A 10129-nucleotide genomic window follows, 5' to 3' on the forward strand; every position below is an offset into this window, starting at 1 on the left:
GGTGAGGTGAGGTGAGCGGTGAGGTGAGGTGAGCGGTGAGGTGAGGTGAGGTGAGCGGTGAGGTGAGGTGAGCGGTGAGGTGAGTGGTGAGGTGAGGTGAGGTGAGCGGTGAGGTGACGAGCGGTGAGGTGAGGTGAGCGGTGAGGTGAGGTGAGCGGTGAGGTGAGGTGAGAGGTGAGGTGAGCTGTGAGGTGAGGTGAGGTGAGCGGTGAGGTGAGGTGAGGTGAGCGGTGAGGTGAGGTGAGGTGAGCGGTGAGGTGAGATGAGGTGAGCGGTGAGGTGAGGTGAGCGGTGAGGTGAGCGGTGAGGTGAGGTGAGCGGTGAGGTGTGAGGTGAGGTGAGCGGTGAGATGAGGTGAGCGGTGAGGTGGGGTGAGGTGAGCGGTGAGGTGAGGTGAGCGGTGAGGTGAGGTGAGCGGTGAGGTGAGGTGAGCGATGAGGTGAGGTGAGTGGTGAGGTGAGGTGAGGTGAGCGGTGAGGCGAGGTGAGCGGTGAGGCGAGGTGAGGTGAGGTGAGGTGAGCGGTGAGGTGAGGTGAGCGGTGAGGTGAGCGGTGAGGTGAGGTGAGCGGTGAGGTGAGCGGTGAGGTGAGGTGAGCGGTGAGGTGAGGTGAGCGGTGAGGCGAGGTGAGCGGTGAGGCGAGGTGAGGTGAGGTGAGGTGAGCGGTGAGGTGAGGTGAGCGGTGAGGTGAGCGGTGAGGCGAGGTGAGTTGAGGTGAGCGGTGAGGTGAGGTGTGAGGTGAGGTGAGCGGTGAGGTGAGGAGCGGTGAGGTGAGCGGTGAGGTGAGCGGTGAGGTGAGGTGAGCGGTGAGGTGAGCGGTGAGGTGAGGTGAGGTGAGCGGTGAGATGAGTTGAGGTGAGCGGTGAGGTGAGGTGAGCGGTGAGGTGAGCGGTGAGGTGAGGTGAGCGGTGAGGTGAGCGGTGAGGTGAGCGGTGAGGTGAGGTGAGAGGTGAGCGGTGAGGTGAGCGGTGAGGTGAGAGGTGAGCGGTGAGGTGAGAGGTGAGGTGAGAGGTGAGCGGTGAGGTGAGAGGTGAGGTGAGAGGTGAGCGGTGAGGTGAGCGGTGAGGTGAGCGGTGAGGTGAGGTGAGCGGTGAGGTGAGCGGTGAGGTGAGCGGTGAGGGGAGTTGAGCGGTGAGGTGAGGTGAGCGGTGAAGTGAGCGGTGAGGCGAGAGGTGAGCGGTGAGGTGAGGTGAGCGGTGAGGTGAGGTGAGGTGAGCGGTGAGGTGAGGTGAGGTGAGCGGTGAGGTGAGGTGAGGTGAGCGGTGAGGTGAGGTGAGGTGAGCGGTGAGATGAGTTGAGGTGAGCGGTGAGGTGAGGTGAGCGGTGAGGTGAGGTGAGCGGTGAGGTGAGCGGTGAGGTGAGCGGTGAGGTGAGCGGTGAGGTGAGGTGAGAGGTGAGCGGTGAGGTGAGGTGAGAGGTGAGCGGTGAGGTGAGGTGAGAGGTGAGCGGTGAGGTGAGGTGAGAGGTGAGCGGTGAGGTGAGAGGTGAGCGGTGAGGTGAGCGGTGAGGTGAGCGGTGAGGTGAGCGGTGAGGTGAGCGGTGAGGTGAGGTGAGCGGTGAGGTGAGCGGTGAGGGGAGTTGAGCGGTGAGGTGAGGTGAGCGGTGAGCGGTGAGGCGAGAGGTGAGCGGTGAGGTGAGCGGTGCGGTGAGGTGAGCGGTGAGGTGAGGTGAGGTGAGGGGTGAGGTGAGGTGAGCGGTGAGGTGAGGTGAGCGGTGAGGTGAGCGGTGAGGTGAGCGGTGAGGTGAGCGGTGAGGTGAGGTGAGCGGTGAGGTGAGGTGAGCGGTGAGGTGAGCGGTGAGGTGAGGTGAGCGGTGAAGTGAGGTGAGCGGTGAGGTGAGCGGTGAGGTGAGGTGAGCGGTGAGGTGAGCGATGAGGTGAGCGGTGAGGAGAGGTGAGCGGTGAGGTGAGCGGTGAGGTGAGGTGGGCGGTGAGGTGAGCGGTGAGGTGAGGTGGGCGGTGAGGTGAGCGGTGAGGTGAGGTGGGCGGTGAGGTGAGCGGTGAGGTGAGGTGGGCGGTGAGGTGAGGTGGGCGGTGAGGTGAGCGGTGAGGTGATGTGGGCGGTGAGGTGAGCGGTGAGGTGAGGTGGGCGGTGAGGTGAGCGGTGAGGTGAGGTGGGCGGTGAGGTGAGCGGTGAGGTGAGGTGGGCGGTGAGGTGAGCGGTGAGGTGAGGTGGGCGGTGAGGTGAGCGGTGAGGTGAGGTGGGCGGTGAGGTGAGCGGTGAGGTGAGGTGGGCGGTGAGGTGAGCGGTGAGGTGGGCGGTGAGGTGAGCGGTGAGGTGGGCGGTGAGGTGAGCGGTGAGGTGAGGTGGGCGGTGAGGTGGGCGGTGAGGTGAGCGGTGAGGTGAGGTGGGCGGTGAGGTGAGCGGTGAGGTGAGGTGGGCGGTGAGGTGAGCGGTGAGGTGAGGTGGGCGGTGAGGTGAGCGGTGAGGTGAGGTGGGCGGTGAGGTGAGCGGTGAGGTGAGCGGTGAGGTGAGGTGGGCGGTGAGGTGAGCGGTGAGGTGAGGTGGGCGGTGAGATGAGCGGTGAGGTGAGGTGGGCGGTGAGGTGAGCGGTGAGGTGAGGTGGGCGGTGAGGTGAGCGGTGAGGTGAGGTGGGCGGTGAGGTGAGCGGTGAGGTGAGGTGGGCGGTGAGGTGAGCGGTGAGGTGAGTGGTGAGCTGTGGAGTGTGGTGAGCTGAGTGGTGAGCTGAGTGGTGAGCTGAGTGGCGAGCTGAGTGGCGAGCTAAGTGGTGAGCTGAGTGGTGAGCTGGGTGGTGAGCTGGGTGGTGAGCTGGGTGGTGAGCTGAGCGGTGAGCTGAGCTGAGCGGTGAGCTGAGCAGAGTGGTGACCTGAGCTGAGCGGTGAGCTGAGCTGAGCGGTGAGGTGACCTGAGCGCTGAGGTGAGCGGAGCGGTGAGGTGAGCGGAGCGGTGAGGTGAGCTGAGCGGTGAGGTGAGCTGAGCGGTGAGGTGAGGTGAGCGGTGAGGTGAGCGGTGAGGTGAGCGGTGAGGTGTGAGGTGAGGTGAGGTGAGCGGTGAGGTGAGGTGAGCGGTGAGGTGAGGTGAGCGGTGAGGTGAGGTGAGGTGAGCGGTGAGGTGAGGTGAGGTGAGCGGTGAGGTGAGCGGTGAGGTGAGGTGAGCGGTGAGGTGAGGTGAGGTGAGCGGTGAGGTGAGGTGAGCGGTGAGGTGAGCGGTGAGGTGAGGTGAGGTGAGCGGTGAGGTGAGGTGAGCGGTGAGGTGAGGTGAGCGGTGAGGTGAGGTGAGGTGAGCGGTGAGGTGAGGTGAGGTGAGCGGTGAGGTGAGGTGAGCGGTGAGGTTAGGTGAGGTGAGGTGAGCGGTGAGGTGAGGTGAGGTGAGCGGTGAGGTGAGGTGAGCGGTGAGCGGTGAGGTGAGGTGAGCGGTGAGGTGAGCTGTGAGGTGAGGTGAGGTGAGCGGTGAGGTGAGGTGAGGTGAGCGGTGAGGTGAGGTGAGGTGAGCGGTGAGGTGAGATGAGGTGAGCGGTGAGGTGAGGTGAGCGGTGAGGTGAGCGGTGAGGTGAGGTGAGCGGTGAGGTGTGAGGTGAGGTGAGCGGTGAGATGAGGTGAGCGGTGAGGTGGGGTGAGGTGAGCGGTGAGGTGAGGTGAGCGGTGAGGTGAGGTGAGCGGTGAGGTGAGGTGAGCGATGAGGTGAGGTGAGTGGTGAGGTGAGGTGAGGTGAGCGGTGAGGCGAGGTGAGCGGTGAGGCGAGGTGAGGTGAGGTGAGGTGAGCGGTGAGGTGAGGTGAGCGGTGAGGTGAGCGGTGAGGTGAGGTGAGCGGTGAGGTGAGCGGTGAGGTGAGGTGAGCGGTGAGGTGAGGTGAGCGGTGAGGCGAGGTGAGCGGTGAGGCGAGGTGAGGTGAGGTGAGGTGAGCGGTGAGGTGAGGTGAGCGGTGAGGTGAGCGGTGAGGCGAGGTGAGTTGAGGTGAGCGGTGAGGTGAGGTGTGAGGTGAGGTGAGCGGTGAGGTGAGGAGCGGTGAGGTGAGCGGTGAGGTGAGCGGTGAGGTGAGGTGAGCGGTGAGGTGAGCGGTGAGGTGAGGTGAGGTGAGCGGTGAGATGAGTTGAGGTGAGCGGTGAGGTGAGGTGAGCGGTGAGGTGAGCGGTGAGGTGAGGTGAGCGGTGAGGTGAGCGGTGAGGTGAGCGGTGAGGTGAGGTGAGAGGTGAGCGGTGAGGTGAGCGGTGAGGTGAGAGGTGAGCGGTGAGGTGAGAGGTGAGGTGAGAGGTGAGCGGTGAGGTGAGAGGTGAGGTGAGAGGTGAGCGGTGAGGTGAGCGGTGAGGTGAGCGGTGAGGTGAGGTGAGCGGTGAGGTGAGCGGTGAGGTGAGCGGTGAGGGGAGTTGAGCGGTGAGGTGAGGTGAGCGGTGAAGTGAGCGGTGAGGCGAGAGGTGAGCGGTGAGGTGAGGTGAGCGGTGAGGTGAGGTGAGGTGAGCGGTGAGGTGAGGTGAGGTGAGCGGTGAGGTGAGGTGAGGTGAGCGGTGAGGTGAGGTGAGGTGAGCGGTGAGATGAGTTGAGGTGAGCGGTGAGGTGAGGTGAGCGGTGAGGTGAGGTGAGCGGTGAGGTGAGCGGTGAGGTGAGCGGTGAGGTGAGCGGTGAGGTGAGGTGAGAGGTGAGCGGTGAGGTGAGGTGAGAGGTGAGCGGTGAGGTGAGGTGAGAGGTGAGCGGTGAGGTGAGGTGAGAGGTGAGCGGTGAGGTGAGAGGTGAGCGGTGAGGTGAGCGGTGAGGTGAGCGGTGAGGTGAGCGGTGAGGTGAGCGGTGAGGTGAGGTGAGCGGTGAGGTGAGCGGTGAGGGGAGTTGAGCGGTGAGGTGAGGTGAGCGGTGAGCGGTGAGGCGAGAGGTGAGCGGTGAGGTGAGCGGTGCGGTGAGGTGAGCGGTGAGGTGAGGTGAGGTGAGGGGTGAGGTGAGGTGAGCGGTGAGGTGAGGTGAGCGGTGAGGTGAGCGGTGAGGTGAGCGGTGAGGTGAGCGGTGAGGTGAGGTGAGCGGTGAGGTGAGGTGAGCGGTGAGGTGAGCGGTGAGGTGAGGTGAGCGGTGAAGTGAGGTGAGCGGTGAGGTGAGCGGTGAGGTGAGGTGAGCGGTGAGGTGAGCGATGAGGTGAGCGGTGAGGAGAGGTGAGCGGTGAGGTGAGCGGTGAGGTGAGGTGGGCGGTGAGGTGAGCGGTGAGGTGAGGTGGGCGGTGAGGTGAGCGGTGAGGTGAGGTGGGCGGTGAGGTGAGCGGTGAGGTGAGGTGGGCGGTGAGGTGAGGTGGGCGGTGAGGTGAGCGGTGAGGTGATGTGGGCGGTGAGGTGAGCGGTGAGGTGAGGTGGGCGGTGAGGTGAGCGGTGAGGTGAGGTGGGCGGTGAGGTGAGCGGTGAGGTGAGGTGGGCGGTGAGGTGAGCGGTGAGGTGAGGTGGGCGGTGAGGTGAGCGGTGAGGTGAGGTGGGCGGTGAGGTGAGCGGTGAGGTGAGGTGGGCGGTGAGGTGAGCGGTGAGGTGGGCGGTGAGGTGAGCGGTGAGGTGGGCGGTGAGGTGAGCGGTGAGGTGAGGTGGGCGGTGAGGTGGGCGGTGAGGTGAGCGGTGAGGTGAGGTGGGCGGTGAGGTGAGCGGTGAGGTGAGGTGGGCGGTGAGGTGAGCGGTGAGGTGAGGTGGGCGGTGAGGTGAGCGGTGAGGTGAGGTGGGCGGTGAGGTGAGCGGTGAGGTGAGCGGTGAGGTGAGGTGGGCGGTGAGGTGAGCGGTGAGGTGAGGTGGGCGGTGAGATGAGCGGTGAGGTGAGGTGGGCGGTGAGGTGAGCGGTGAGGTGAGGTGGGCGGTGAGGTGAGCGGTGAGGTGAGGTGGGCGGTGAGGTGAGCGGTGAGGTGAGGTGGGCGGTGAGGTGAGCGGTGAGGTGAGTGGTGAGCTGTGGAGTGTGGTGAGCTGAGTGGTGAGCTGAGTGGTGAGCTGAGTGGCGAGCTGAGTGGCGAGCTAAGTGGTGAGCTGAGTGGTGAGCTGGGTGGTGAGCTGGGTGGTGAGCTGGGTGGTGAGCTGAGCGGTGAGCTGAGCTGAGCGGTGAGCTGAGCAGAGTGGTGACCTGAGCTGAGCGGTGAGCTGAGCTGAGCGGTGAGGTGACCTGAGCGCTGAGGTGAGCGGAGCGGTGAGGTGAGCGGAGCGGTGAGGTGAGCTGAGCGGTGAGGTGAGCTGAGCGGTGAGGTGAGGTGAGCGGTGAGGTGAGCGGTGAGGTGAGCGGTGAGGTGTGAGGTGAGGTGAGGTGAGCGGTGAGGTGAGGTGAGCGGTGAGGTGAGGTGAGCGGTGAGGTGAGGTGAGGTGAGCGGTGAGGTGAGGTGAGGTGAGCGGTGAGGTGAGCGGTGAGGTGAGGTGAGCGGTGAGGTGAGGTGAGGTGAGCGGTGAGGTGAGGTGAGCGGTGAGGTGAGCGGTGAGGTGAGGTGAGGTGAGCGGTGAGGTGAGGTGAGCGGTGAGGTGAGGTGAGCGGTGAGGTGAGGTGAGGTGAGCGGTGAGGTGAGGTGAGGTGAGCGGTGAGGTGAGGTGAGCGGTGAGGTTAGGTGAGGTGAGGTGAGCGGTGAGGTGAGGTGAGGTGAGCGGTGAGGTGAGGTGAGCGGTGAGCGGTGAGGTGAGGTGAGCGGTGAGGTGTGAGGTGAGGTGAGCGGTGAGATGAGGTGAGCGGTGAGGTGGGGTGAGGTGAGCGGTGAGGTGAGCGGTGAGGTGAGGTGAGCGGTGAGGTGAGGTGAGCGATGAGGTGAGGTGAGCGGTGAGGTGAGGTGAGGTGAGCGGTGATGCGAGGTGAGCGGTGAGGCGAGGTGAGGTGAGGTGAGGTGAGCGGTGAGGTGAGGTGAGCGGTGAGGTGAGCGGTGAGGCGAGGTGAGGTGAGGTGAGCGGTCAGGTGAGCGGTGAGGTGAGGTGAGCGGTGAGGCGAGGTGAGCGGTGAGGCGAGGTGAGGTGAGGTGAGGTGAGCGGTGAGGTGAGGTGAGCGGTGAGGTGAGCGGTGAGGCGAGGTGAGGTGAGGTGAGCGGTGAGGTGAGGTGAGGTGAGCGGTGAGGTGAGCGGTGAGGTGAGGTGAGGTGAGCGGTGAGGTGAGCGGTGAGGTGAGGTGTGAGGTGAGGTGAGGTGAGCGGTGAGGTGAGGTGAGGTGAGCGGTGAGGTGAGGTGAGGTGAGCGGTGAGGTGAGGTGAGCGGTGAGGTGAGCGGTGAGATGAGTTGAGGTGAGCGGTGAGGTGAGGTGAGCGGTGAGGTGAGCGGTGAGGTGAGGTGAGCGGTGAGGTGAGCGGTGAGGTGAGGTGAGCGGTGAGGTGAGCGGTGAGGTGAGGTGAGCGGTGAGCGGTGAGGTGAGGGGTGAGGTGAGCGTTGAGCGGTGAGGTGAGGGGTGAGGTGAGCGGTGAGGTGAGCGGTGAGGTGAGGGGTGAGGTGAGCGTTGAGCGGTGAGGTGAGGGGTGAGGTGAGCGGTGAGGTGAGCGGTGAGGTGAGCGGTGAGGTGAACGGTGAGGTGAGCGGTGAGGTGAGCGGTGAGGTGAGGTGAGCGGTGAGGTGAGCGGTGAGGTGAGGTGAGCGGTGAGGTGAGGTGAGCGGTGAGGTGAGCGGTGAGGTGAGGTGAGCGGTGAGGTGAGCGGTGAGGTGAGGTGAGCGGTGAGGTGAGCGGTGAGGTGAGGTGAGCGGTGAGGTGAGCGGTGAGGTGAGGTGAGCGGTGAGGTGAGCGTTGAGGTGAGGTGAGCGGTGAGGTGAGCGGTGAGGTGAGGTGAGCAGTGAGGTGAGGTGAGCGGTGAGGTGAGCGGTGAGGTGAGGTGAGCGGTGAGGTGAGCGGTGAGGTGAGGTGAGCGGTGAGGTGAGGTGAGCGGTGAGGTGAGGTGAGCGGTGAGGTGAGCGGTGAGGTGAGGTGGGCGGTGAGGTGAGCGGTGAGGTGAGGTGAGCGGTGAGGTGAGCGGTGAGGTGAGGTGAGCGGTGAGGTGAGCGGTGAGGTGAGGTGAGCGGTGAGGTGAGCGGTTAGGTGAGGTGAGCGGTGAGGTGAGCGGTGAGGTGATGTGAGCGGTGAGGTGAGGTGAGCGGTGAGGTGAGCGGTGAGGTGAGGTGAGCGGTGAGGTGAGCGGTGAGGTGAGGTGAGCAGTGCGGTGAGCGGTGAGCGGTGAGGTGAGCGGTGAGGTGAGCGGTGAGGTGAGCGGTGAGCGGTGAGGTGAGCGGTGAGGTGAGCGGTGAGCGGTGAGGTGAGCGGTGAGGTGAGCGGTGAGGTGAGCGGTGAGGTGAGGTGAGAGGTGAGCGGTGAGCGGTGAGGTGAGGTGAGGTGAGCGGTGAGGTGAGGTGAGGTGAGCGGTGAGATGAGTTGAGGTGAGCGGTGAGGTGAGGTGAGCGGTGAGGTGAGGTGGGCGGTGAGGTGAGCGGTGAGGTGAGGTGGGCGGTGAGGTGAGGTGGGCGGTGAGGTGAGCGGTGAGGTGATGTGGGCGGTGAGGTGAGCGGTGAGGTGAGGTGGGCGGTGAGGTGAGCGGTGAGGTGAGGTGGGCGGTGAGGTGAGCGGTGAGGTGAGGTGGGCGGTGAGGTGAGCGGTGAGGTGAGGTGGGCGGTGAGGTGAGCGGTGAGGTGAGGTGGGCGGTGAGATGAGCGGTGAGGTGAGGTGAGCGGTGAGGTGAGGTGGGCGGTGAGGTGAGCGGTGAGGTGGGCGGTGAGGTGAGCGGTGAGGTGAGGTGGGCGGTGAGGTGAGCGGTGAGGTGAGGTGGGCGGTGAGGTGAGCGGTGAGGTGAGGTGGTCGGTGAGGTGAGCGGTGAGGTGAGGTGGGCGGTGAGGTGAGCGGTGAGGTGAGGTGGGCGGTGAGGTGAGCGGTGAGGTGAGGTGGGCGGTGAGGTGAGCGGTGAGGTGAGGTGGGCGGTGAGGTGAGCGGTGAGGTGAGGTGGGCGGTGAGGTGAGCGGTGAGGTGAGTGGTGAGCTGTGGAGTGTTGTGAGCTGAGTGGTGAGCTGAGTGGTGAGCTGAGTGGCGAGCTGAGTGGCGAGCTGAGTGGTGAGCTGGGTGGTGAGCTGGGTGGTGAGCTGGGTGGTGAGCTGAGCGGTGAGCTGAGCTGAGCGGTGAGCTGAGCTGAGCGGTGAGCTGAGCTGAGCGGTGAGGTGACCTGAGCGCTGAGGTGAGCGGAGCGGTGAGGTGAGCTGAGCGGTGAGGTGAGCTGAGCGGTGAGGTGAGGTGAGCGGTGAGGTGAGCGGTGAGGTGAGGTGAGGTGAGCGGTGAGGTGAGGTGAGCGGTGAGGTGAGGTGAGCGGTGAGGTGAGGTGAGGTGAGCGGTGAGGTGAGGTGAGCGGTGAGGTGAGTGGTGAGGTGAGGTGAGGTGAGCGGTGAGGTGAGGTGAGCGGTGAGGTGAGGTGAGCGGTGAGGTGAGGTGAGCGGTGAGGTGAGGTGAGAGGTGAGGTGAGGTGAGCTGTGAGGTGAGGTGAGGTGAGCGGTGAGGTGAGGTGAGGTGAGCGGTGAGGTGAGGTGAGGTGAGCGGTGAGGTGAGATGAGGTGAGCGGTGAGGTGAGGTGAGCGGTGAGGTGAGCGGTGAGGTGAGGTGAGCGGTGAGGTGTGAGGTGAGGTGAGCGGTGAGATGAGGTGAGCGGTGAGGTGGGGTGAGGTGAGCGGTGAGGTGAGGTGAGCGGTGATGTGAGGTGAGCGGTGAGGTGAGGTGAGCGATGAGGTGAGGTGAGTGGTGAGGTGAGGTGAGGTGAGCGGTGAGGCGAGGTGAGCGGTGAGGCGAGGTGAGGTGAGGTGAGGTGAGCGGTGAGGTGAGGTGAGCGGTGAGGTGAGCGGTGAGGCGAGGTGAGGTGAGGTGAGCGGTGAGGTGAGGTGAGCGGTGAGGTGAGCGGTGAGGTGAGGTGAGCGGTGAGGTGAGGTGAGCGGTGAGGCGAGGTGAGCGGTGAGGCGAGGTGAGGTGAGGTGAGGTGAGCGGTGAGGTGAGGTGAGCGGTGAGGTGAGCGGTGAGGCGAGGTGAGTTGAGGTGAGCGGTGAGGTGAGGTGTGAGGTGAGGTGAGCGGTGAGGTGAGGAGCGGTGAGGTGAGCGGTGAGGTGAGCGGTGAGGTGAGGTGAGCGGTGAGGTGAGCGGTGAGGTGAGGTGAGGTGAGCGGTGAGATGAGTTGAGGTGAGCGGTGAGGTGAGGTGAGCGGTGAGGTGAGCGGTGAGGTGAGGTGAGCGGTGAGGTGAGCGGTGAGGTGAGCGGTGAGGTGAGGTGAGAGGTGA

Source organism: Petromyzon marinus, chromosome 50 (genome assembly GCF_048934315.1).
Source record: "Petromyzon marinus isolate PM22_M1 ecotype Great Lakes invasive population chromosome 50, UKy_Petmar_22M1.pri1.0, whole genome shotgun sequence".
Taxonomy (NCBI): domain Eukaryota; kingdom Metazoa; phylum Chordata; class Hyperoartia; order Petromyzontiformes; family Petromyzontidae; genus Petromyzon; species Petromyzon marinus.